Here is a 27,574-nt window from a genome sequence, read left to right on the forward strand (position 1 = left end):
CGACGGTTGGACTCAATGATCTTAGAGGTCTTTTCCAATCTTAATGATTCTATGATTCTATGTTTTGAGGTATGGACCCAGTTCTTTTGGTTGTGCAGAAGAATGCAGAAGAAATAACTGCCTTGAAACCCATCTTCACTTTCTGCATGAAATGTGTCCCTGCAAAGTTTTGCCAGTATTGGGTCATGTTAGTGCATCACTGCAAGGACAAAGACACAAGAACAGTGAAGGCAACAAGGCGAGAATGGGACAGGGAAGTGAGTGGTAAGAGACATGGGAAAAGGGAAGAATAAGGAAAGAAAAGTGAATGGGAAGGAGGGGAGTGGAATGAAAGCAAGTACAGGAAAGCTGCTGAAAAAGGACCAAGGAAATCATCCCCGCACGACAGCGCATTCAGTTCCATCATTGTTCTGCTCTGAAGTCTTGGTTTCCAGATTCTGCATCACTTCTGACTGCCCAGAAACCCTGCCCCGGGAAAAACAATGCAGCTGCCTGGGCCAGCGGCCAGGATGCTGTCTGCCTAAGAACATTTTTATTCAACTTGAGGTTACAATTCTTTGTTTCTGAAAATGTAACACTTGATATAAACCCAGAGTGCTGACCTATTCCTTTTGAAAACGTAGAAGTAATCTGGGCTTTAGTTCCAGCTTTTGATTAAAAAGCTTTTAAGGGAAAACCTCAAAAAAAATTCCTATGAAAATTCCATGTCAAACCCATTTTCTGGCCTTTAATTTCCAATAACCGGGGAGAAAACAACCACAAGTGGAGAGAACAGAAAGACATATAAGTAACTTCAAGGAGATTATTCACTTTCTTTAATAAGGGTCTTTAACAGCATGATGACTCATGCAATATAGATAAGCAGAGACAAATAAATCAAGAAATTAAATAGAAATAGAAAACAAGTGGAAAACTCAGAAGAGAAAGCTTTTAATAAAAAACTCAGGGAAGGGGGGAGGGAATGAACTAGTTCCCCACCTAATACCATTGGCTGGGGTTTTTGCCCTTTATGGGCCCTTTCTTTTGCCTATGTCTTTTCCTATGACAGGAAAAGTCTTTGGGAGTTGGTGACGGGGATGGTAGAACAAGGAGGCCAGGTTCTTCCCATGTCTCCTTCCAGACCCCTCCATCACTCACCTGCCTGGTCTCTTAGAAGCAAAGACCCTGGTAGGAACTGGCATAGGGGTGCTGTGGGGATGCAGAGTAAGGACCATCTTCTGCTATAAATATACTACAGAGATGGAAGAGAGATCATAGTAGAAAATTACTATGTCCAGCATTGGTTTTACTGCAGTTTTAAATTTGGATTTTAACTCTTCTCTGTCAGAGAGCCCCCAACATGGACAAACATCTATATTTTTGGATTTTATGGTGCTCTAATCTTGGCAGATCTGTGCAGCAGTACATTTAGACCTGCAATAAGGAATGGTGTGATTTGTACAGTTAAATCAACTGCACCTTACAGTGTTTCTACTTGTTATTGTCTTTGTATTTAACACCATTATTTTCGAATTTTAAAAATGATCAGAGCTAGGTGATACACCCAAAATGAACAATGGCTTAATTAAAGTACCACCTTTCTTTTGTCTTTCAACCTGAGAAAATGCTTCCACTCTTTAATGCCCATCATTCCAGCATTTGCTGATGCTTTGTTTTAATGATGACAATCTGTTGCAGCTCAGACACAGAACTCACATTTTCCCCCAGACACCCAGTCATTTGTTTCTTTGTGTGTGTGCTTTATGTTTTATGGGGCCAGCTGCTTTGTGATCAGTGAAATGTCAGAAAAACCATCTTACCATAACAAAGCTGAAAAAAAAAATATTCAAGGAAGCAAACTCCCATGGAAATCTTTAAAGCCCTAACAAGGGAGAATTCTCATCTCTGTGCACATGGGTGACTCACTGAAGTAAATGGGAATTACGTGACTGCATCAAAGATTTCAGTATGAAGAGCACAGATTTTCTCCCAGCTTTGGCCTTTTGGAATGAACTAACAAATAAGTTTCGATGAAGAATCTAGATAGAGATAAACTTGCTCAGTGATATCAGCCATGACCAGAATACCAGAATGATTTGAAGGAGTTAAGGTATTTTCCTATCAAGATTAATTGCGTGCTTAACGTAATATGTCTTTAAATGCTTTTTATAAATCAAGCACTCACATTCAACTGTCCAATTTGCAAATGGAATGAATGATACTTAAAGGTCAATACAGATGTGTCTTTGCAAATACAGAGGTTAATTGACATAAAATTTGTTACAACTTGCAATATGGAAAAAAGCTGTTTATGTAAATATTGTAATTAAACAGAATGTCGTTTTTCTAATTGTTATAAAAGAAAGTCCCAAATTACCAGGAGGAAAGAAATTAGAGCAAACAGATCTGCAGGAAAATATTCTCATTTTAAGTATCAGCTAAAATATAAACTGCCCATGAAAAATTCACAAAGATATGCTCATGATGCACCAAATTATCCTCTCGGGTTTCATAATTCTGCGAGTGAGTGCAATTAGTTAACGGTGGTGGTGTTGTTATAAAACTACATACTGTGGCTGGCGGGTTTTGAAACTACTCCAGAAACCAAAGTCTGACGCTAAACAACTATTGTGTTTGGGTATTAGGCAACAGGAAATCTGCCTGATGATAACTGAGTTATACCAAGCCCTGCAGCAGCCACTGAGACACTATGTCCATTTAATCTGCAGATGGCAAAGTAGATATGCCATTCACAGCTGCATGCATGAGGATATGACATCTTTGTCTATATTAATCTCATGGCTGGCTTCACATGACTCATTCAACCTTTTTTTCTATTACATGAAAGGGAAGTTAACTAGCAAGACCTCTGGTGATTTTTAAATAGGTCCAGCCCTGCTGTGATGTACATTTCAAGCAATAGGCTACAGAGCTACTCTCCATGTTCCTAACGGTCTCATGCCACACAGTTGTGTAAGTCCACTGTATCTACTCAAATCCCCGTTATGTGTCATTTTCAAAGCAGTCTTGTTAAAACACACAGGCTGTGATGCCAAGAATATGACAAGTGGGTCAAATGTATTGAAGTATATATCGAGAGAGACAACATCAGCAGGCTTTGTTATCCCAGTTATCAGTAGGGAGATAGAAGACTTAAATAAATGAACAACCTTAATTTAAAAACTGAAAAAAATCTGTAGTATCTCTGTTTCACAAAGATAAGCTGACAGCTAAGGCAAAAAATGGCTATGCCCAGAGGCAGCAGGAGGAGTGTAACAGGCTTCCCGGCTCTCCTCATCCTCTGTGGCAAGGTTAAGAAAAGCACCATGGGTTTAGCTCCGAGCGGTTCACAGGAGCTTTGCTGTTCAGGGTAGCTTGATTTTGAGATCTTGTGCTCTGCTTTTCAATCAATATTCAGATAAATACATCTTCAAAGTGGTATATCACCAGGGGAAAAATATCAAGCTTTTCATCGTCTTTTCCTGGAAAAATGCAAAGAACCCTCACGGGTTTGAGGACATCCACACAATAGTACTATTTTCAGTTATAGTAGCTCCTTCAAGCCTAAGAGGAGACTCTGCTTTGAAAAGCAAGAGACATTCACCTCCCCAGAGAAGCAACTCCTAGAGTTAGGCAAGATACTGAAAGTGAGGAAGAAACAGAAGCAGAGAGCTGTCACGGTTGGCAATGGTCATACAGACCCATCAGGGCAGGGGTTAGCTGAGGATGCAGAAGGAAACTGAAAAAAAAGAAAAAAAAAAATCCTTTCTTAAAACATTTTCATGAGGAAAATTAAACATTTTCATGCTAAATTCCCATTTTGAAGTTCAGAGCCTATGTTTTTCCGTAATAATCCCATACAGCCTTATACAAACAAAAATGATCAAACAAGAGTGGAATATTTTCCCCATAAACACTCGTCCCATGTGGACAGGAAGCTCCAGTTGCTTGCAGAAAGCTGAAAAATCAGGCTCCAGCCCTACTGACAAGGTTTTCAAGATTTGTCTTGTTTGCATCCCTCTGCTCCATTAACAGTGTGCTGCCTGCTGAAAGCTAAGGCAAGTATACTCGGAGAATAAGAAGTTATCAGTAAAAAATAAACTGTGGAGAGAACACTTGCCCCAGAGAAGTAGAACCAGACCCTAGTGAAATGTTTTAAACCTCCCAGATAAGTACTGAAATCCACGGGTTTCTGTAAAATACATATCGTCACCACTTTTTCTGTATGCAAAAAACAAATAAATACTTAATATACTTTAAAGTATTTGACGATGTCCAGATTCTTTAGGAAGAATTAAGCTTTTCAGAGGCTTTTTGATGATCAAGAGCCAGATCAGCACTATGCTTGAAGCAAGCTCACTAGCTGTGCTTGAGAAGACTTTTAACTTCAAAGATTGATGTGCTTGAGGGGCAGCAAAAGAAGTAATTTGTTAAAAAAAAACCCCAAAACTAAACACAATCAGAAAGACTTTGATGCATACGTGTGTTGACCTGGGAGCTGAATTGCAGCAGCCACATTTGTAAGCTATAATATATTTAGAACAGAAGGGAGTAACCAACTTCTTGCAGAACTGGGAAACTAGCAGATATCCTTGGACTTTGCAAAGCACATCCAAAGCTGTGTCAGATCTTGGCAGGTTAGAAATCCACAGCTTCCCAGCACAGATCACTTGTAGGGAATACACACGTATATATGTTAACACTTTTCTATTTTCTTCTAAAAGAAGAGTAGAGATGCTATTGAGTTTTATTTAGAGATGCTAAAACCCTCCAGTGGCAAGGGTTTCACTACTGTCCCTAGGCAAACTGTGGTTACAAACTTCTTTACCTCTTCCAAAACCCCATCGCGTTGAGCTAAGACAGCATTTCCTTTTTCTTTAACCCATCAATGCTTATAACACACAGATGAGCAGTTCTACCTATTCCTTAATCCTACTGTGCCATTACCTTTTCATGTGCGTGAGATGTAAAGATATTGATACTAGATTTGGAAACCGTGAAAAGGTAAGGGGCTTAGAGTATGACAACAGAGACCATAGCAATAGAAGACCACCTTGTTCATGCCGCCGATTCCTAGCATGAAATACCACAGTGTATCCGGATACCAAGATGGACATTCACATTTCTGCTAAGCAATCTGCAGAGGCAAAGGTATTTCAGTCAAACCTAGAGTTTAATGTCTAGCATGAAGGTAATCCTGGATTAAATTCACCACTTGCAGTGCTGGCTAAAATTATTTGTCATGTTACCACGAGATAAAGCAGTAGTATTGCCACAACATAACCATGCAGTTACTCTTGTTTGCAAGGAGTTGCTGGGTTGTTACCATACATCCACTGTAAGTTACTGTGCAGCGTTTCTGAAGTAATATCTCAGTAAATAACCTGCCAAAACTGCAGCAAGTCCCTCACCACGCAGGTCACTATCCCTGCAGGGGTACTTGGTAAATAGGAGCTGATCCCTCCTTTGGAAACAGAACATTGCTGAAATCTTGCAATCTTACAGTGAGAAAAGCAGAAACGCTTTCGAAATTGCTTTTCATCCTTTTACAGTCCTGCTCTTAACTCTTCACTCCACTGGTAGGAAATGGACATTTATAGCCACTATCTCTCAACTGTCAAACCTGACAACAGAATTAATAGCTCTGGTAATTAGCAGGAAAAGTACCTTGCCAGGCACAAGGCTCAGACTGCAAGGTGATCTGCAGATTTTTTTTTTTTTCCCCCCAGGGTCAGGGTAGGGGTAAAATCATAAAAATGGTGAATTGCTTATGATATGAAGAGAAAAGAGACAACTGAGCCACAAATTTTAGCTCAGCAGATTGTAGTCAGATACTCTATAAAGACATCGGTTAACCTATACCACAAAGCTTGTTAAAAACAAAGCAAGTGTCTTAGAAACCCAGCAAATTAGATATACTGCAGACAGTTAACAGGAATAAAGGAGATTAAGTGGCCACTAGTCATGCTTTCAAAAACCAGAGGAGAATTTAGTACTCATCTGAACTGCTTCAGACACAAAACACTCTCCTCCCAGTAATACAGGAACTAAAAGTATGAATCTTGGGCTAAGAGGCTTGCTGACCACTTTTAAAATTACCAACACCTCACATATTCCTTGAGCTGAAAAAGTATCGAAAACTACTTGAGAAATAGATGTTCATACTTCCCTGCACTCAGTGTACAATATTTTGCAGCAGAGCGATTCCAAGCGACCTGGAGCCCCATCTGTACTAACAGCACTACGGATAAGTGACAAAAACAATCATAGATGTGCAATGTGTTCACTGTTACAGAAATGGTCATATTGTCTTCCTGAAGGAAAATTAATTTTTAGCAAAGCAGACGTTTCCACAAAAAAAAAAAAGGCCTGTTTAAGTTGGAAAGCATTCCGTTTCAGATGACCAATACCTTTTTGGAATATAAAAACTGACAAACTTTTCAGAGAACATGCTGGTGAAGATTTTTTTTTAAACCAAGAGTTCACACACACACACTACCCCACACCCCCCACCAGGAGGAAATATAGCCTCCCAACCAGCTGTTCTCACTATTCAGAATGCACGAATATCAAAGCAAAACAGAAACATGAGCAGTATGGAAATACTCTAAAGGAATGATAGACTACCTAGTGGCCTGGTCTGCAAGTATAACTGTAAGTTACAGTGAAACCCTCTTTCTGAATAGCCATTAAAAAAAGATTTAAAAGATGTACTGACAAACCAGAAAGGTCTTGTTCATTTGCAGGCTTGAGGGCTACATAGCACTGCACCGTATCAGGCGCAGCCTAGGAAAAACTCTTTGAGGACATGCATGACATACACAGCGACTTAGCACCAGGATTAACATGACACAGCAAAGTAGCACAACGATACAAACACCACGAAGGAAGAACTCCCCTTATTTGTTACTAATTAGACTTTGGAAAATACTGAGCATCAATATTGGTTCAAATTTTAAACTAGTTTTCCTTTGTATTTGAAAGCATTATTTTTATGTATATTAATAATAACCAAGATAAGCAATTCTGTGTGTTAGCAGCTACCCTAGAACATAATCAAGCAGCCATTGTACCTTTTGTGCTTCTAGTCTAAATATACAGAGAAAGCACTGGGAAAAGGAAATGTTATTATTACCACCTTGGAGTTGAAGAATTGAGACAGATAAGAACTGAGCAATTTTCCATCCTTAGAAGGGAAGTCTGTGTCAGAAACTGGGACAGAATGCAAATTTCTACAGCTATTCTCAAAACAGGTTTGTTGGCATAATTGTTTTTCAACTGCACAGGTTGCCAAAGAATCCTGAGGAACATTTATGGAAAGCGAACCTTAAATATGTGCTATTCAGCTAAGAGCCCTTTCATGTGAAGAAGGTGGATGGAGATTCCGTGCAGCTGACTTCAGAAAATCATAAAGAGGAAAAAGTGACAAAAGTAAATGGAGGAGAACAACATATGATCCAGGCAAGGTGAAATGCAGTCACGACAGCTACCGTAAGCACGAACTGCAGCGTATGTATGGAAGACCATACCCAAGCATAGCTGGGTGGTCCGTTAGCAAAATATCAACTCAAGTCACTGAATTCTGCAATGTTACTGCAGCCAGCAAAAATCATTGCAATGCACTGATTAACAAGGTGAGATCTAGTCAGAGGGGAAAAAATGACATATGAATGCATGGGGCTTTTGCTGATAAAGAACTCCTATAAATTCTGAGGGTCATAAGCTGATACAAAGGCAAATATAACAAAACCACACATGCGCTGTTGGTACCCCGCTGAAATCAATGGGTTTCCACCCTCTGGTAGAGATACAGTTTCAAGATTGGGTGTGCAGAAGTCCAAACGTATTGAGATTTTACTGAGGAAGACAAAATTACAGGCTGACTGTGCTGTAGACCACAGCCACAGTATTGATGTAGTTTGACCTTTTATCGAAACCCTCACCAGAAAAAAAACACACTGTGTTTGATTCCAACCTTCAGATTTGGTACAAATAAATCTATTTTGTTAGGAGCAATTGGGTTAAGTATAGCACTTAAAGATGTGTCTCAAAGGATTGCTCATCCACAATTCTTTTATGTTTATGGGATACTAATAGTGGGTGGATTTGCAGTTAGGGTTGCATTTTCCCAAGATTTTAAACCAAACACTAATATTTATATGCAACAAGCACAGCTCCTTCTTTTGGTATGGTAATTCTGCTTTCATAAAACAGCTGAGCTTCTCCTGTCCTCAGTATAACTTGTCCTATTTAACAACCTAGACAGAAGAGCTTTAAGAGGTAACCATCACTAGTTTATATTTTTCCACTAATTTGTAAACTGCTTTTGCAAAGTAACAGCTTTCCCACTTTTAAAAGCAAGGAAGGGCTGCCTGGTTTGTGTGAAAGTCCTTATTAGCACGTGCATTTCTGTAGAGAAGCAGCGGCTCTGTTTCCCACTGCCACAACTGTAGCTAGTGCTGCAGTAATGCGGGGTAAGAGCGAGGGCTGCTCCTGCCCCACAGCCAGCCGGGACCCCCGATGCTGCACGGCACATAGATACAGAGATGCGTCAGCCTGAGACACCTTCATACAGCAGAGGCTGGCACCAATGCCACCAAAGAGACAAAAGATGTGCTCAAAAGAGAGAGTTCTGCAAGGATGAAGAAAAATGAAGCTAAAGCAGCAATGGCTGCAGAATATCACTAGACAGACTGCTTCACTCCTCTTTAGCTATGCTTTTCCCTGGATGCTTATTATTTTTCATACCATTAAACAAAAGGATTGAGACAAAAGGATAGCATACGCGTGTGTGTCTGTATATTTGTAGTGGCTGACTCAGATATGAGGGTGATGGGTGGCTTTGCTAGCTGCTGTGCCCTATCAGATCTTCCTTGCGTTGACTTTGCCAGCCTGATAGACTCAGCAGAGTTGCTCTCAGGATTTATCAGCACAAGCAATGTCAGAATAAGACCCTGTGCACTTCTGCTACAGCCTGGGGCGAAAACTTGATTTCCTATTTGGGAGTTACTAATCTATCACACATTAATTAATCGTATAGACCGTAGATAGAGCATGGTTGAACAAACTCGGTAGAGAGAGGAATCTGAAGCCACTCCAATATCCCAAGGGCTTCCCATAGCTCTGCCCTCACTAGGAAATGTCATTCTCTAAAGTAGGTCTTACATCTTTAGAAGATGAGCGTGGGGAAGAGCTCTCATCTGGGATATAGAGACAGTTTCAGGCAAAATAGCAAGAGTGGTTGCTCTAGTTTGATGAGGGTTTCCTCATTATGTTCTGTGCATTTCAAATGTGAGAGTTTGGTTTTGTAATGATATTGCACATCATCTTTGAGCCTCCAGGGGCTGGATGCAGGATTTCAGAAATCAATATATTAGCAGGAACAATTGCTGCTTAGAAGGAAAAAAGTTATACTTTTCCTGATTGATAGCTTCTGCGTGCCACCTACAAAGGCTTGTGTTTCTCTGCTCTGGAGTTTCCCAGGCTCTGAGGTACTTCAATTAATTGCCATTTATATAACCAGTGCATCCCTTTCTCAGGGGCAATGAAAGCTCTGACTCAGGAGAAAGTCATCAGATCCCTTTCATCACTCAGGAGCAGGACCAGTGACTGAAAAGCATAATATTTCATTTGGGTTTAGTCTCATCTCTGCAGCACATTGTAACAGGCAGCTCTCTTTGCTGCCTAGTTTTTGTTTGCTGACTTCAGGAGTGTACTTCAAAAGCTCCCTGTTCTCCTAATGAAAGTGCTACACCTGTCTTTTATCATATCCTTTGTTCCAAGGTTTAGCCCACATTCCCAAATGGAAGATGAAGAGTAGGAAAACTTATTCAGCATGAAAAAACAGTCATTGTGTTAGAAAAAAGTAGCATGTATCTAAGTGAAAGAAACTCCTCATAAACAGAGTAGACCTACTGAGATATGTTTTTCTCCTAGCACAGTGCTCCTGCTCTAAAATAGAGAAAAGAGAAACAGGAGAACCACATAGAAAGAAAAGGCCCGTCCAAGTCCAGCTTTAAGGAATCCTGTTGAATGAGATCGGAGGTATGTGATGGGACATGTGGTTCATCTGCTGCTTGTGAATGCTCTGCCCTCGACTCAATAAACTTCATGCCCCAACTTCTTTGAGGTCAAAGGAAGATGGTAGCTAAAACGACCTTTAAAGAAAAAAAAGTGTTGGACCAAAAAAATTCTGTATTTGTAAGGTGCTTTATCAAAAAAAGCTTTTCCTTGGCTGATTTCTGCCTGATCCAAGAAATTATTTTCAAGGTGTAATAGTGGTTTGTAGTAATATCTTCAGGATATATTTTTGAGTTTGAAAAGAAAAGGTTTTAATAAAAAGGCTGTAGTCTCAGGATTATTTATTTCTCCCTGTGATAAAAAAAGATTAGTATTTCTGTCTAGCAAGCTCAGTCTAGTCTTAGTGTTCTTCCTGGTGAGACTTACACAATACTCATACCTACTTCCTAGGTCTGATTTCCTCAACAGTACTTTGGACTGGATCTGCATCAGTTAATTAGCCATTCCAGAACAGCACAGCAAGTACCTATCAATCCTAATCTCTTTTTTTGTAACCTGTAGTGGCATTTAGTTGGAACAGAGCTCTCCTAGCTTTCTATGCAACTTTGAAGAGCTACAGGTGGCACTTGTTTCTTAAAAACCTGATTTACCTGGGTTCTGAGCTGCAGAGTCCTGGCAGGAGGAGGGCACACACCACATCAAGCCTCCTGAGTAAGTATACTTAGTAACTCAGAGCTCTATGTGAGATGTAAAAAAAAAAAAAAAAAAGGCTTCATTTCAGGAACATCAGTGGGCCTTAGCTCTGGGGAAAGGGCAGAGGCACAGCTAATCTGTTCTCTCTGCTTACAGGTTGTTCTCCCACTTAAGTCATCCAGTGAGCCAAACCCACTTCTAGTATGATTTAGATAACCATTTGCACACCAAGAATAAGAGTGAAATGACAGAGACTTTGCAGAAGTCCAAGCTAAGGCAAAATGCCCATAGATACACGTACAAGTGAGAGTGCTCTGTACCAATTCTCTGCCAGCCTTTTCTCAGGAGATCCTGTGCTCCCTGCAGCCTCAAGCAGTACCTTCAGAGCACGAACACTAAGCTGTGATTTTGTCTGATACCCCAGAAATTCCCCTTCACTAGCTAGGATCCATTGCCTTTTTCAAATACAACAGACTGCACAAAGCAAGATACCAATGCCTCTGCATGCCTGCATTTCCTGATTGCATTTATCTGCATTGCTGCTCCAGTTAGTGACAGCACTCTCTTTCAGTCTCACCTTCTGCATAGACCCTCAGTAATTCACTCTTGTCTATGAACCTGCCTTACCGTTTTTCTCTTACTTCACAGCTGGCAACCTAAACTGGTCTCTAGCCTCAAAAAATCCTCTTATTTATAATCTGGTTGGCCTTAATCTACTAACTCAAGCTCACGCTGAATGATTTGTAAAAGGTAGAAAACAACTTTTAAGCTTCCACAAGGAATATGAGCCGTTTTGTTCCAGTTTGTTAATTTATCTGTATCAAGACCACAGATCTCTGTGGGTCTGAGCAGGCTACAGATCTCTGGTATGCACACACATTTTTTAACCTGAAGTGTCTCCGGCTTAAAGAAATTTATCTCTCTCACTTGTTCATTTTACTACTTGACTTCAATCAAAACTATCTCCACTGAAGTCATTCTACAGATTTCATTTCTCTACTTAAACACACCATCTATCCTCACTTGTACCACCTCCCTCCTCCTACTCATTTAAATGGGCTGTTATACCAGGGTGGATTAATGTCACAGTCGTCTCCCTTGATTTAAATGGTGTTTGATTATATCTGTCAGGATATACTTCTCTCTAAGTATGTGTTCTTGCCTGATGTGTTAGTCTGATGGAGTAAATGGGCCTAGAGACATGGCCTAATCATTGCACAACATTAAATAGTTAAGGCAAGGTTCAGGCCTCCAGGTACAGACTTGTTGTATTGGTAATCCCCACAGGCAGTGGAAAACATGCCAATTTTTGATGATATAATGGCCAAAACACAAAAGGAAAGTAGCGTTCTCCAAGCATGAGGTAGTTAGCAAATACCACATTTTCTACGTTTTTACATCTCTTTTTTTTTCCCCCCATTCCCCCTCTTTTTTTTGAGTCAGTCTCAGAAAAAGCTGCTTTGTCTCCAGCACAATTTCAGACCTGGGACACCAGCCATGAAAGCTGCTTTTCTTGGACATAAGAAGGAAAATTAAATTTTTGCCCTATGGCCAGTCTCTCCCTTTCTAACACTCCCCTGGGTAAGGAGAGTTGGATGGACCATGTCACCTCTTTCAGCACAGATAGCTTCAAGATTAGGTGAAAAAGAAGAGTAAGACATTGGGGATGGGAAAAGCCCATGGAAGCAAAGCAAGGTCTCATGTTTTAGGCCAGACCTTACTGGAGAGGATCTGGATCCTCCTTCAGGGTCGCACCTTTTTTTAGGTTGCAGTGTAGACTCTTTAAGACCTTACCAGTCTTTGAACATAATTGGATACTATTTTTATACCATCTTCATCAGCGAGGTTGTCCAGTCCAAGAGTACATTTCCTATGGGAGAACCTCTGAAGAGGTGGTAGAATTCTCTCACTTGCTGAAAACTCCATAAGTTTGGGAGTTCATTTTAATTCCAAAATGGAAAACATAACTTCAATTAGCAGAGGAATAAATCTTCAATATTTTTTAACATTCTACTTTAGTTTTTTTCTTAAATAATAATTGAAATAAGCTTTAGAGATTATCACTTTCAGATGAAAAAAATCATGATTAAAATATTGAAACAGACTAATGATCTTAGGGGGGGGTTGATACTTTTCTCCTATCTAGCATTTTAATCAAAATTAAACCAAAGAAGTTTTGATTTAGTTAAAAAATAATTTTAGTACAAAAAATTTAGAAAATTCATGGAGAAATTGTTCTGGGAACATGAGTAGGGACTCAATGTCATTAAAACCTGCAAGTTTTAAAGAACAACCCAAAACCAAATTAAAGCCAAAGCAACACCCACTGTACTCATTTTGGATTAGTTCTCTTGGGACAAGAGTCTCATATTTCTTACATCTTACTCTCTCATGATGCTCTCTGCCTATCAGAGACGTACCCCTACCACAGCTCTGTTATACACTTCCACATCTGTTGCTGTCCTTCAGGTCACTACAGCCCTTACCTTCACACAAGAATTCTTGGGGTCACTAATTTTGGCCTTTGTTTTCTGCATCTCAGCCCAGGGCCAAATCCATTGTAAAGTCCCCTACTGAAAACTGCTGTATCACAGTCAGATTCATGCTTTATATGGAAAAAGAAGGAAATAACATGGAGAATAGACTTCTTCCTTGAAATGAATACATCAGATAAGGTTGAAAATCTTCTCTGCCAAAAAATCTTTCCTCAGCAACCCAGATTTGTGGCAGGTCACAAATGAGGAATCAAAGGAAAAGCTGAATAGATAGATGGTGACATGAAGGCTTTCTAATAATGCTAGATGCACTAATTTTTTTCTTAGCTGCAATTTTATGACTACGCATAACACTTCTTATGAGTGATAGTTGAAAAGAACCATAAAGCTGACAGCATAATGTATGATTGTGGTCCAAAAGACTGGGAGATAAATACAAGAGAAGAAAGCAAGTCTGGGGAGGAATTGTTCTAGACCTGTGCAATAAGGGACTTGTTAAACAGTGTTGTGGCAGTTACACCCAAGATTGGGTGTACATACTATGGAAGCAACCATGATAACAGCTTCATATTTCTCTAGCACCTCCCTTCTAGATAGATCATTATTTATATAGCACTTGGATGTGTGCTACATGTCCCCTATAGGAATTTACAATCTCATTTTATTCATGATGTTCAGTTACTGTGGTGAAAAGAGCCATTTATATCTAGAGACAGACAAGCAATTAGAGTAGCAAACAATGGGGAAATGCAGTGCAAGAAAAAGAAGCCAAAAATCAGGATCCCAGAGGGTTTATTCACTGAGAAGTTTGGGATGACTTTTTCCAGCTACAAAGAACAGTTACTTTGGGGTGATGGTATATCACATTATACTTGATATCAGTACAAATCCTTCCTGTGCATATTCGTTATGGTCATACTCATTCCTCATATTCATATGCATTGGATCAAGCCTGATCCAGGGGATAGCAACTTTCACAGCAATGCAGGACTGTTGTTATCTACACACCAAATCAAGGGATACCGACAACATTGGACCACAGAACACTTCATCCCCAGTCCAACCCTGGAGAACAAGACAGTTCAGCAGAGGTGGGAGAACAGGTGGACCTGTTGTGGAGTCCACACTGCAACTGAGTAAATGTCATCAAGGAGTCGAGATGCACTGATCGCAGGAAAGGAGGTAGTCCCAAGCCACAGCTGGCCAGTTCTGCAGCCTGTCTGTAGTCCCCCAGGCTGAGCCTGGGCCCTTTGGCAGCCCACATGCGAGAAGAGTGCACAGATCCCAGAAGAGGGCCCAACAACAAACTCCCTTCTCCACAATCATTCATGAATTATACAAGGGAAGAGAAAGAAGTGATATTGCACCTAACATGCAACAATGCTATTCCCAGCCCTTGACCTCTTGTTTTATGTTTCGTTACTCACAATGTCAAGGCTTCCCAAAGCCACCTGCAACAGAGTACAAGTAAAATGTTTTATCGTCCCTGTCTCCTGAAATGAGTTATTTTTTTAACCAAGAAGGTTTACTGATGGTATAAACATGACAGAAAGAGCTACTCCTAATTACATCCCTATAAACAAAGGAGGTTTGGGGCAAGCAGGAAAAACACATGGAATTAGAAGGGCTAGAAAGAAGGTTTGGGAAGGATCCTCCTCTCTACCAAGAGAAGCTTAATGGTAATAGGAAAAGTATTGAGAGAGAAAATCCTCTAGCAACAGGAGTAGCAGTGATTCACCGCTCATTCTGCATGTATTAGATTTGATGATGGTATGCAAGAGCCCACCCATCCATCAACTCTTTCATCATCAGCTGTCCATCATGGTAACGGGATAGTGGTATTTGCAAGGCTGATATACAGTAATGATTTCTGGTTAACGTATCAGACTAAGCATTAATTACTTTCTGTTATCCTCACAGAATGCCACTACAAAGATGTTTTATTATCCTTTCTGTCAAATCACCATCCTACTCCCTTCAACCCTTAGCCCTTTCATACACTGGCTAACCAAACAGGCCCCCTTGTAGCCAGTACTACATTGTTAATGTACACATATAATGAGCTGCTCATAGGCACAGTATTACTCATGAACATGGCCTATACCTATTTTGACAAAATAACAAAGAAAAAAAGAGATTGTAGTTACTATGCAGATAAAAAATATTTTTCAACTAAAATGAGATTGCATGACTTCAATCATGTAAGCCAAAATACTTTTTCCTGAACTATGCTCTAACATTGTTCTTTACACAAGCGTTGATTGTGTACACAAGATAATAAATGTTGGGAGAAAGTTTTTAGAATTGTTCATCTAGAATGAAAGGTGGATGTTTCCTAATCAAAATAACTGTGCATAAAGAAATGAATTAAAAGAAAACAAACGCAGCCATTATCCACACTCAGCTCCACGAACAAAGTGTTAGGCTGAGCCAAGCACTGGTATCAATTTTCTTTGCTTAATGAAAAGGTTTTCTGAGATGTAGTCCTTTCTGCTTCACTGTGGATTGACAATACATTCTGACCTAATGGATGCTGATTACTGTTTCCATTATGCAAGGCTGACAGAAGCAATATTTCTTCAAACCACAACCTGTTGTTGAGCACAGAGCTATTGTAGTGTGACTCTGTGCTACAAAGGCCTTTTCATATCACATGTTCCTCATCTGCTTTGAGCCGCCAGACGTCCTCTCACGTGGCAATAGGAAGACCTGTGAGGCTGTCCTGCCATCACAGCTGGGATATCATTACTCAGGAGAAAAAACAGAACCATCTGGAAGTCTTGGTTCAACATGAAAACCAGACGAGACACATACTACACTTCAATTCTCTGAATTTAAAGACAAAAATGAAGCACCACAAGTGAGACTTTAACTGGGTGGGAAATCCTTAGCTCCTCCTGATCTCCCCAAGGCTTCAACTGAGCGTTACCAGAACTGGCACAAGAAACCACATCCTTCTTGCAAAACAGAAAAGAAAAATTTAAACAGTATTACTGTGTACGTCTTGTATCTACCCAACAGCTATTTCTATTTGGAGGATTTGGGAATTTACCAAAGCAGGGGCAGAGCCTGGGCTGCTCGAGCCAGGCCTGTGCTCACAGGCATTACATACAGCCCTACCACCAGCTCCTCTCAAAGCAACTTGTGTACTTGGTGCTTTGTTTGTGTTTGTTGATCACGTACATCAGTGATCTTTTCACCGTTTACATTTCATAGTGTAACAGCTAAGACCAATTCTTCCAAACTCTGATAGCACACTAGACGCTCATTATGCTAGGTGCACTACGGGCTGCATTTCCCAAGGTGAGCTTCAGATGTCCCTTCCCACCACAACAAATTAGCCTGGTCAATGCAGGATGCAGTTAATCTCACAAGACCGTGTGAAGTAGGAAACCAACAGGCTGGTGTCTAACATGCTGTGCCATTGCCAAGTGCTAAATAGCAATGTGTCCTGGGCACCAGGAGAAGTGGGAAATGAGGAAGAATTGAATAGCCAGTGCTAAAATTACAAGCGTATGGAATGGCTCTGAAGAAAAATTAAAGGTGGAAAGCTCGGTATGAGAGGCAGAAGAAAGCGTATTCAACTGGGGAGCAGAATATCCACCATCTCCCGTGTCTGAGCTGTCGCTGCAGGAGCTGCTCTGAGGCTACTCAGTGCTTTATGTCCCTCTTGGTTTTGGCATCACTGTGCTGGGCAGCCATTTCAGGACAGACCCTCCTGAGTGCTTTGCTTTGCCCGTGCGATCAGTGTTGCTACAGTTTGTGGGAACCCTCAATGTCCTCTAAATTAGACACATCCTTGCTAAACCAGCTGTGAAACACGCTTGTGCCTGCAGAGCCTCAGGAAAAAGAAGAAAAAAAAAACACCAAAATGAAAAGAAGCCTTTTTCCAAAGAATATTAAAGGAGATCTAATACGGTTTTCACATGCTGGGTGGGGAGGCCTGAGTCAGTGCAAGGAAGTGGTTGTCTCTCTACACCACCTCAAACCGCTCTCAGCTGCACCGAGCCCCTGAGCGAATCTTCTCCCAGAGAGAACAAACTGACTACTAAAATATCTTCCCGAGTTTTTGGTGCATGCATTTGCCCCCTGTTTGGCTTATATTCACTCCAGCTATCTGCTATCAGAAAAATGTTGCAGCAAGTGGCAGGTCACAGCCAGCGCTGGAGAGCTTTGCCTGGACCCCATTCCCGCGTGCAGGGCAGCAGACCCCTCGACCATTGATCATCAGCTCTCTCCAGTCTCTGCTGACCCTGAGAAGAGCAAAACTTCTGTGATTGCTTGGAGGATTTCTCCCTGCAATTCTGCTGTGTCCAAATGGTGGGTTGCTGGGTGACTGGGATTTTGTTAAGCTGCACCGAGAGCAAAACCGTTTGTTGCTTTTAAAATAACAACTAGAAGGACAAGCAAAAAGCCCAAAACATTGCTGGATGTGATTATTCTGCAGGAACCTAATTGCTGGCATGGTGCCACCAAAGGTACAGCAGCTGAAGGTAGGGCAGAAACACGTGAAAAGCCACACACCAACCAATTGCCAGCAAAAAGTCATTACTTGTGCACTTGTGGTTTTATTTTTCTGGGGACCAAAGGGGATATAGGGTTCTATAGCTCCATGAACTATGAATTTTCACACCAGGTTGATATTGCAGGTAATCCACTTCTACGCTAGTGAAAATACACTGCTGTCTTAAACTTGCCCAACACAAGCGACTCATGCCTTTTTACAACTCCACAAGGTGAACAGCTACAGAGAGGACAGTACTCAGCCTGTGTCGCTCAGCCTGAAATATTCCCATTGCCCCAGTTCCCTCTTGGCTTTCTCTGAGGCCACCTGGTGCATCTTCTCCACCAGCCACTTGGCACCTCCACTGGGTATCTGCAGCCAGGCAGTGTGACTCCTGCCCAGGGCCCAGCACCCAGCTCTGGCACTCAGGGGTCGACCTTTGCTTGTCAGTCAAGCCTGAGGTGGAGGGGTTTTCCTAAATGGTACTGTACCAGTCTCCTGAGGAGCCACTTAATGGCACTGATGATCAGCGGGATGATGTCCAGAGTACGGAGGTTTCCTACTTAAACTACAAAAGGTGGAAAAAGAAACAGATTAAGTGACCTCTTTAAAATCAAGCAGAAGCATGAGTAAAACCACAACTCTCCCAAGCTCTGTGCCACAGATTTATTCTTGGAGCCACAGACCACAGCACTAAGAGGTTGCTTGACTTCAAAAGCCTGTGTGGGTGAATGAGAGCAGCAACTCTTTATAGTTCCCTTTTGCTATACAAGATAATCCTGGTATATCTCACACATCCTTGATGCATCCTGTCACTTGGCTGGCTTTCCTGCATAGGATAATTCTGATTATCTGTTTACCACCTTACCTGATGTGCAGGACAAATAATTTGGGTTGTGAATTATTCAGAATGCTGTACATGGTGAATATGAATTTTGTTTGTTATTCTTGAGCTACTGAGATCCTACATCAATGCTGTGTAGGAAACAGCTATGGACACATGCCTGGTGAATAACTATGCCTTGCCATCACTCTGCAAAACTGTACACTCTTCTGAAACTGATTGATTGTGGCTCATGTAATGTGGATGTCTTTGCCAATGGAAACTGTGCTCACAAAACAGTTCCCTAAGACATGCAGCCACACTGGCATTTGCATATTTGTATGCTTCATTTAAAAGGGTCTGCTATGTGTTGTGTCTTTTTTTCCAGGCAAGGGTAAGTCATATTTTCCTAGCTCTTCAATTTGTATCAACTTCACCCTCCTTCAATTCCCTCCAGTTTGCTGTGAACACTGCTGCTGCAATACTTTTCCATTTAGATGGAGAAATAAGTCACACAGCCTCTTGGAAACTGTTACCACAGGTATTCAGGAAATAGCTGGCAAGAAGAATGCTGCGGTTCATATTCCCCCAGGGCAAGCACAAGATTGGCACAGTGCAAAACCAAGCCAAAAAATTCATAAATACAGATGAAAAGAAAATTCAGCATAATCCTTTTCCAAAGCCAATCTTAGTGAATCTCTGAGATGACAGGCTGAGTACATGCCTGGCTTTCTGCTGACATTATAATGGCTGATAAGATTTTGGCAAATGAGTAGCAGGGAATGATCAAGCGAAACAGCTTTTGCCTCCTTAGCTGTGCCTGAAATAGACCTCCAGTTGCATCTCACATAAACCTTAGCAGGAAACTTCACCACCTGAAAGCAGCACTGCAGCAACCTCAGAAACAGAGCTGGGGAGACCATTGTACCAACAGAGAATACTAGTTCACTGAAACAAAAACACTTTGCAGAAAGATGTTGATGATGGTAACAAGACAAATTAGGAAAGCGTATAGCAGAAACACAGTGAGCACCTTCTCTGCTAGATGTCAGCAACTGCCAGGCTGACAGCCCACCAATCTGGGAGCCCTACCTTCCAAAAATCCTATTTTCTTTCATTTCTTTGCAAATTAGGCTGTAGCTCCCGGATACTGAACACTGCCTGGTCTCTGGTTATGCGGAGGAGTTTCCCCAACACTTCACAGCAGTTTGTTTTCTGACTTTTTTTCTACATTTCTACCTGGTTTCAAACAGGAATTTCAGCTTCTAGACAGGTTTATTTCTAACAGTAACAGCCAGATCCTCATTTGCTATAGATGTCTATATCTCCATAGAAAATAAGGTTAACACCTGACTAGAGGTGTACCAGGTTGGGTTTCAGGGAACAGTGTGATCTGACTTCCACTTCAGCTCCAGCCAGGCCAGGATTTGGGGATCTTGGGGTAGAAACTATACATTCAAATTTCCTTCAATATGGTGCCTGACTTTAACCATAGCCTTCTGTGAAAATCCAAGCACTCTCAGACTGCATGATCTTTTGTCACGTATTACTTTAAATATCTACTGCTTGTCATTTCTTCTTTTGGGTCTATGTAGAAACATTTCTAATGTTGCTACCCAAAAAGCAAGTTAATACAAACCTATACAAGCCTATTAGCCTCTAAGTGGTCACGCTGACTTAAATGGAAAGACTCCAGCTGACTTCATGGGAAGCTGAATCAGGTCAGTAACAAAGGTTGCAAATTCAGGTTTGGTTCAGTCACACAGAAGTTCAGAGACTTGTCTAGATCTGTTGAATATGTGAAATCACCAAGACTTTTGCACTTTGCAAGAGCAAACGCTACCATAAAAGTCTTGAAAATAAGGATAATGCAAGGCTAAGCCTTCGTGCGGCACTGCAGCTATACTGAGAATTGAAACAAGAAAGGTGAAAAAGGGGGCATTTGGTATAGAAGTGAATACAATCTAAAAAAGGGTTTGTTTTTTTTTTCCTTCCTGGATTCTCATCTTTACTTCACTTCCTTTATGGCATTGGCTCTTTTCTTCTGGAGAAACAGTATGCTCCTCACTGCTTTCTCAGGTGCTAGCCTTGGTCCAAATTACGATCTTAACCACATATATTATTAGTTAAGTGTCTATTGCGATCAGCTCCTCTCCTCAACAAAAGGCTTCTGCTCCCCTATTAACAATATTTCATCACTGCATAGATAGATGTAGAACGACAAAGGCATATGAAATAATGAACAACACAATGAAAGCCCCTTGGATTTTCCTATTCTACCCATAGTACAGGGCAAGAATAAGGAGACATTTCATGAAATTAGAAAGGCTGCAAAGGCTGATATGGATTAAGAGAAAGACTTTTCCTCTTTGAATATAGTTTATAACCAGCCTGTGAAATTAACTGCTGCCTACTAAGAGCTGGGGAAGAACGAGGTCATATTTTCTGTGTCTTTTTTTTATGTGGGATCTAGCGATATTCATATCCTCAAAGTACATTTTGAAATAAAGCAATAAGGGAACATCTGAGTTAAAAAAGATGAAACAGGAGGTATTGGTCTGCACAAGGCCCTTACGGGAGCTGTTGGTTGTTGTATGGCTGAATTAGCCTTAACAATGCTCTTAAGAGGAGTCTTAAAACAAGATGCTTGAAAAGCAGATGGGGGCAAGAAAGGTAATGAAGAAAAGGGAGAGGCCAAGGAAGGAAGGGTGAGATGCAGTCCACAAGCTGAAGTCCTTCAGAAGTCTGGGTGGACTTCTAGAGTAGGATGGGTAGTTCTGTCTATCCCACAGCAGGAATGATATTTGGGGCAAGTCAGCAATGCCTTTCTGAACTGGGCCACATCAGGAACAACAGGCACAGGGGGCACTGAGCTGGCACTGCCTGCCCCAGCCTGGAGTGAGAGCGGCAGGGAAGCTGGGGGCTGAGCCCCTGCCTGCCAGGACACAAAAACCAGGCGAGTCTAGAAGCAGGGCAGCTGTTTGCACAGCGCACAGCCCAAGCTCTGCACTGCTCTGTGAGTTGCAGTTTGCCATACAAACTCATCAGTGCAGCCTTTATTACTCAGGAAACTGCACTATGCTACATTTCATGGCGTCAAGCATCTTTAAATAAGAAAATTGAAGGTGGTCTAATCCTCTCTCATAGTAAACATAATAGTAAAGTTATGTTCAGCTCCTCTTGTTTCTATGCCTATAAATCCCTGATGCTAACTTTTGATTTCTCTGGAGCTTCTCCTGACAGCACTGAGGGTCACGGAGCCCTCTTCCTCCACTGGCATGAGCAGCTATCCTGCCTGGTCTGTTTGCAGAAATGGCAGTGGGACAATACAAAGACCATGCTGGACTTCCCCACCAGCTCCTTTTTGTGAGATGAAAATCACATGGTATATTACTCAAAGATTTAAAAGCTCATTGCAGTAGCTTAAGATCCACTGGCAAAATTAAAAGTGATAAGGGATGTTAATCTTCATGCTCCAGGGTATAAACTAATTACCATCTGGAGTCAGAAGAAAGCTTTCCTCTTTATACTGGTACAGCCTTTTACTGTTGCCTGGGAAAATGATGTTTGGAGGAGGTTGTTCCTCTCTCTGATGCATTGACCTTTGTCAAAGACTGGATTCTCAGCTAGTGGATCAATGGCCTATTTTAGGATGACATTCCTGTGTTGATATATCACCTTCCATTCAAATACATCCATTTGATTTAACATCCATTAGCAAGGTAATGCCCCAGAGCCTTGTATTTGTCAAACTGTTTGTTTACCCTTTTTATTCTTGAGATTAGTGCAATGCAATTGCAATTTTACATGCAAAGTGCAAGTGAACACATTCATTGCTCCATAACTCGCCTTTCATCTGAAAGGTTAGTGTTCCTTCCATGCCTTTTGGAGACAGCAGTTATGGTGACACTGGTACAGACCTAAGCCTTTTATCAATGAGCAGCGTGGCAGGTCTATTTGTTTGAGCCCTTGCTGACACCCACAGTCTCTGTAATTCAGTCTGACAGATTGAGGCCATGTTCCAGATCTCACAAAAGAAGCAGAGGCGGGTATTGATTTTTCTGTTATTGTTGGTGATTTGCTGCTTCATTCCTTTAACAAACGTTAAAAAAAATATATATATATATATAGTAAACAGGAAGGTCACAGCTGCAGGTTGGCAGAGCACACAGTGCCGTTTCCCCTCTTATTCTTTGCTGTCTCTATCTTTCTGATTCAATGGGCATGTTCCACAGACCTTGACGGCAACAACACTGGATAAATATGAAAAAATAACGATAATGCTGCTAACAACCCAGAGGGACTGTAGGAGAAATCTGGTTCCAAGCATCTTTCACACTGCAACTTTGAGTAATGCTCCTGAATCACAATTCAGAGTAACAGCTGTATTTATAGCTTCTCCTGCACTAACTCTGGCATGGAGATAACCTTCATGCCCATATGGAAACCAGGCCCCTCAGCATACTATGCTCAGGCTGAACTCTAACTCACCTCAGGTGTCAAGTCATTTGTCAAGCCCAGACTCAGTGCAGTTCCTACCACAGATGTGCTGAATACTGCTGGCCATGTCCCCTCACTTCTCCAGGTACGATGTGGACACCTCGGATAAAGTACATACCTGCCCTGTGCATCTGCTGCATTTATTTGGCAAGGTGCACATCTTGTAGCACCTCAGTCCTGATGTACAAAGATGCTAAGGTCTCAATCTCCCATTAAAACCAACAGAACTTAAACACCTAGATCCCTTCCCTAATCTACTATATTGGTTCCTGTACTTTTGGGAGCTTTCTAATCTCTAAGCATACTAAAGTAAACAAAAGATAAACCTTTATGTGTCTGTTGCTTCTATTATACATCATCTCAAAATGCTCAGGATTTCCCTTTTTACAGCTAATTGAGGACAGAAGATGTGCAGATTCAGGTCTGGACTCCTGGACAGAGCATGCTTCCATGTGTAGAAATAAGCCATTTGTAGTAATTCTCAAATAAATTCAGAACCTATTATCAGTGTCTTCAGATTTCTCTTAGAAAACACTAAACACTGCTTTATGTTTAGCACTGTGTTGAAAAAAAAAAAGTTGCAGTTGCTCAGGTTTGGGTTTTTTGTTTCTTGGGGGAGTGGGGTGGAGAGGAGAGGCTGGACTGCTCCCACATATCCTTGGCAGAGCAATAGAAACAAAACATCGAGCACTTTAATGGTATGCTGATGCCTCTAATGTAAGTACAAAATATAGAAGGGATTTTTTTAGCAGCCTTTCAGACTTCGAGAGAGATAAGTAATATCTTCGTTCTGTGAACGGAGCCATTTTCACTATCGCAGGGCTTTGACAACCAGCTTCCTACGCAGTTCGTCATGCCGAAATGTCACTAATACTGCCTGAATACTGATATTGTTCATGACTTTTTGTTATGTCTCATGTAAAGATTTTATGTATTTAATTTAGCAAAGGCATTGATAAACGGATATAAATCTTTGGAGAGGCCACTGATAAAAAACTCCTTTAATATCACACTGATGTCTGTGCTGCGTTAGGCTTCAATAATATTTACATTATTTCCTTTTTATGAGCTCAGTAGCATTGCAGTGATTGTTCTTAAAGATGATTGAAAAACATAGTAATCTCCTGGGAACACTGACATAAATCTGGAGTAACCTTGTTGCTTCTGGTGGAGAAACTTGTGCATTATTGGCATTGCTATTTGGGTCAGGGATTGTGTCATACCTGCAGTTACCAGTAAGGAGAAATACATCTACTTAGCTTGCTACATGTTCTTGTCCTTTCTTTCAAAATCCTTGGCTTGTTTGCCAAAACAAGTGTTTTCCCTTCTCCATCCATGATGCCAGTGGCGTGCAATACCTTCTTCTGGCACTGGCTCACAAGTAGCACTTACTGCTCTCCCAGAAGATGGGCCAGCAAAGAAGAAACCTGCTCCTGCATGGGTCACTGGTCAGAGAGAGGGAAGCAGGACCACTGAAGTCAGCAGACATCTTTATTTCTCTTGCTCCTGGCATTGCTGGCTTGCACTTCATCCAATGCAGCCTTGCTCCCATCAGCTGGCTTCAAGAAGAGCATGAGAGCACGTCCCTTAACGGCCATTCTCCAGCAGGCAGTTTGCAGCATGGGCTACACAGGGCAGCTGCAGGCTGAACAAACATCTGCTTCAGCTAGCAAACACTGAGCTACCAGTGGTTTTGCTTTTACCAGTTATAGCCCTATCTATTCTACTGCCTTATTCAATTTTTACATATATATATTTATTCATTTTTTTTACATTTAAAAATAAATGTGATGCTTTCAAGGAGGTAAATCACTGCTTGCTCTGTCTCTCAGGAGGTGATCTGTGCTCCCAGGCAGGACAGAATCCTCTTTGAAAGGCATGAGGTTTAATTCCCACGGTGCCACTGCATTTCTGTTTTACACACCCTGGCCTGGAGGTGATAACAACAGTGGGGGCACACCACTTCGCACCTTAGGGATGCTGGCTTATATCTCACAGGGATGCTGACATGTCAATGGATGCAGCTTATTAGCAGTCCTGCAGCCCCACTGAAAGGGAAGGTGTGACTTTTCACTGTTTCCATTAGCACCGTGCCAAGAGGTCACAGCAAAGACTGAAGGGAGTAGGATCACAGCGGGGGTGTAAGCACAAGCAGGTAGTCCCAGCACCAACGTGTTTAGCCAAAATATCAAAGCAGAGAGAGGTGGGAGTAAAAATGAAGGCAGAGAGGTGAAGCGATTGGCCCAAGGTCAAAGAAATGCTCTTTGCCAGAGGTGGAAACACAGCTCTCATGAGTCCATCTACAGAGCTCTGTTGATCCTCCAAGCAGCTTTCCCGTAAGTGGAATACATGCCTATTTTGACAGTCTTTTATTTGTGTACAACTATAATTGTGAACTTGTCATGGTAAAATGCTGTGTGAAACTTGGTCCTATTTGGAATATTACTTCTTCACAATATGCAAGAAGTCAAGTAGGAATGCCTTACAAACGTTATTCATGTTACACCTCAGTGGCAAGATAAATAATACATAAATTGAACGAACACCCAGGCACATTAATGGGGAAGGCTATGCAACTTCAACTACCCTATGAACTTTTCCATTTTCCTCACAGAAATTGTTTCTGTCGATATTTTGATTTAAATTGGGCTGAAAGAGAGAAAGGAGGAAAGTTTAATCAGAAGGTTGTCAACAAACTGTGCTCACTTAAGAATTAGTGGACAGTGCCGCTACTTGCAGTTTTGTATACTATATATCTTTCCTACAGATAAGTTGTTCTGGGGGCTATCTGGGGGGGAAATAATAAACAAAACAAAAAATTCATCTTATTTAATTTTTATTTTGTTTTGGAAAAAAGTTGATTGGAATTTTTTCATTGCTGGTGTATTTTTGCAAGAAGTAAAAACTTTAAACTGGTACAAAAGAGTATTTATTGTAGCATTACTCCTAATTATCATGCAATTTTCCTCAGTGTTGGGAGACTCATGGTTAGCTGTTAGAAAAAGTTATGCTTACTGAAATAAGGAAAACTACGGAAACACCTTCTGCTGTAAGAGATACAAATCACTGCCACCCTACCAATTGAGCAGCTGAAGAGCTGTCAGCTTTGCCTTTTGGCTTCACTATCCTCAGCAGTTCCCACCCTCTCTCTTGTTGTGATTCACTGAAAGTAATTCAGCCCTTGATTTACATCATGAGCTCTGCGGACGATTCACTGAAAGTAATTCAGTCCTTGATTTACATCATGAGCTCTGCGGACCAAGAACTTGTCTCTTTGTTTAGCTCCGGTAACATCTCTTATTCCTAATGCATACAATTAACAGTAACACCATAGCAATGCAAAACCTCAGATGCTGCCCAGCTTGGCGGCAAAGTAAACATTCACCATTATCTTTACAGTCTACTGAGATTCAAGGGTTTGAATTAGAAGAGACCATTGTTCCACCTAGCAGTCAAAAGCTAACTTTAGCCCAATGGGCTCATATCCACCCTCCAGAAAAGCTTCTCTTCCCATCAGGCACAGGAGAACAGTGGTCCTACTTCACAACATCCTTTCCTCTCTAACCCAGATACCCCTGTATCAAGCTCAACAGCCTGTGACCTGTGGTGTTCATTGATAGCCTGTTTTTATGGCGGGTAAAAATCACTGATCCTTCACTGAGGTACTTCCTGAATCTTGCCTTTATCTTTCTAATGTTGGCAAGGTCTTATCTTTCAGCAACAGAATCCAGCCAGGGATGGAAGAAAATATTGTTCATCTTGGTTTAGTATAAATTTGTCAACCTAAGGAGAGCTTTCTTTCCCAGAGGAGGGTATTAACTATTGTGAAGACACAGGAAGGGATGCAGAAAGGCAGGGAGAGGTTGGCCAGGTAACACAAAGCAAGCAAATTCTACTTGCACATCACCACTGCTTTCTCCCTGCCCACATTGATTGACCCAATAACAGCATCATTTACAACAGGAGATGAGCCTAGTCCAGGAGTGATGGCAGCTGCTTGGCAGGTTGGTAAAAGGCATGTTAGGCTAGGTTTCAGTAAACAAGTGATCTTCAACAGCATTCCTGCACTCGCAGTTGTATTGCTGGCAAGGCCAGCAGAAGCCCCAAGAACTCGAAGTTTGGAGGCAGAGGATGGCAGAAAGATTCATGTCTGAAACAGTTATGTACTTCATTGTACAATGACATAATGAAGACTGCACAGGTTCTTTTCCTCAAAAATTAGGGGGTTTATTTGTTGTGGTTTTTTTTTAAATAAAACACTAATTCAAGGTCAATAGTAAAAACATGCAATACTACAAGTGGCAGAACAGAGGGAGAAACTGGCCCAGAATACAAAAAGCATTAGAACAGGAAGCAAATTAAGAAGTCCTTATAAATTGATGGTGTTAAAGCCTGGGGAACAGTAAATGAGGAACACTCCAGTCAGTTATAGAAAGACTTAGATCGTTTAGAAGCTAATGGCAAAGACAGTTCAAAGCTGACAAACACAGAATAATGAGGACTTTTAAATATCTTGTACTCTCTGTGAATCTTAAAATGCACAGATTAAAAAGGTAAGGA

Source organism: Aptenodytes forsteri, unplaced genomic scaffold, assembly GCF_000699145.1.
Source record: "Aptenodytes forsteri isolate BGI_AS27 unplaced genomic scaffold, ASM69914v1 Scaffold72, whole genome shotgun sequence".
Lineage (NCBI taxonomy): Eukaryota > Metazoa > Chordata > Aves > Sphenisciformes > Spheniscidae > Aptenodytes > Aptenodytes forsteri.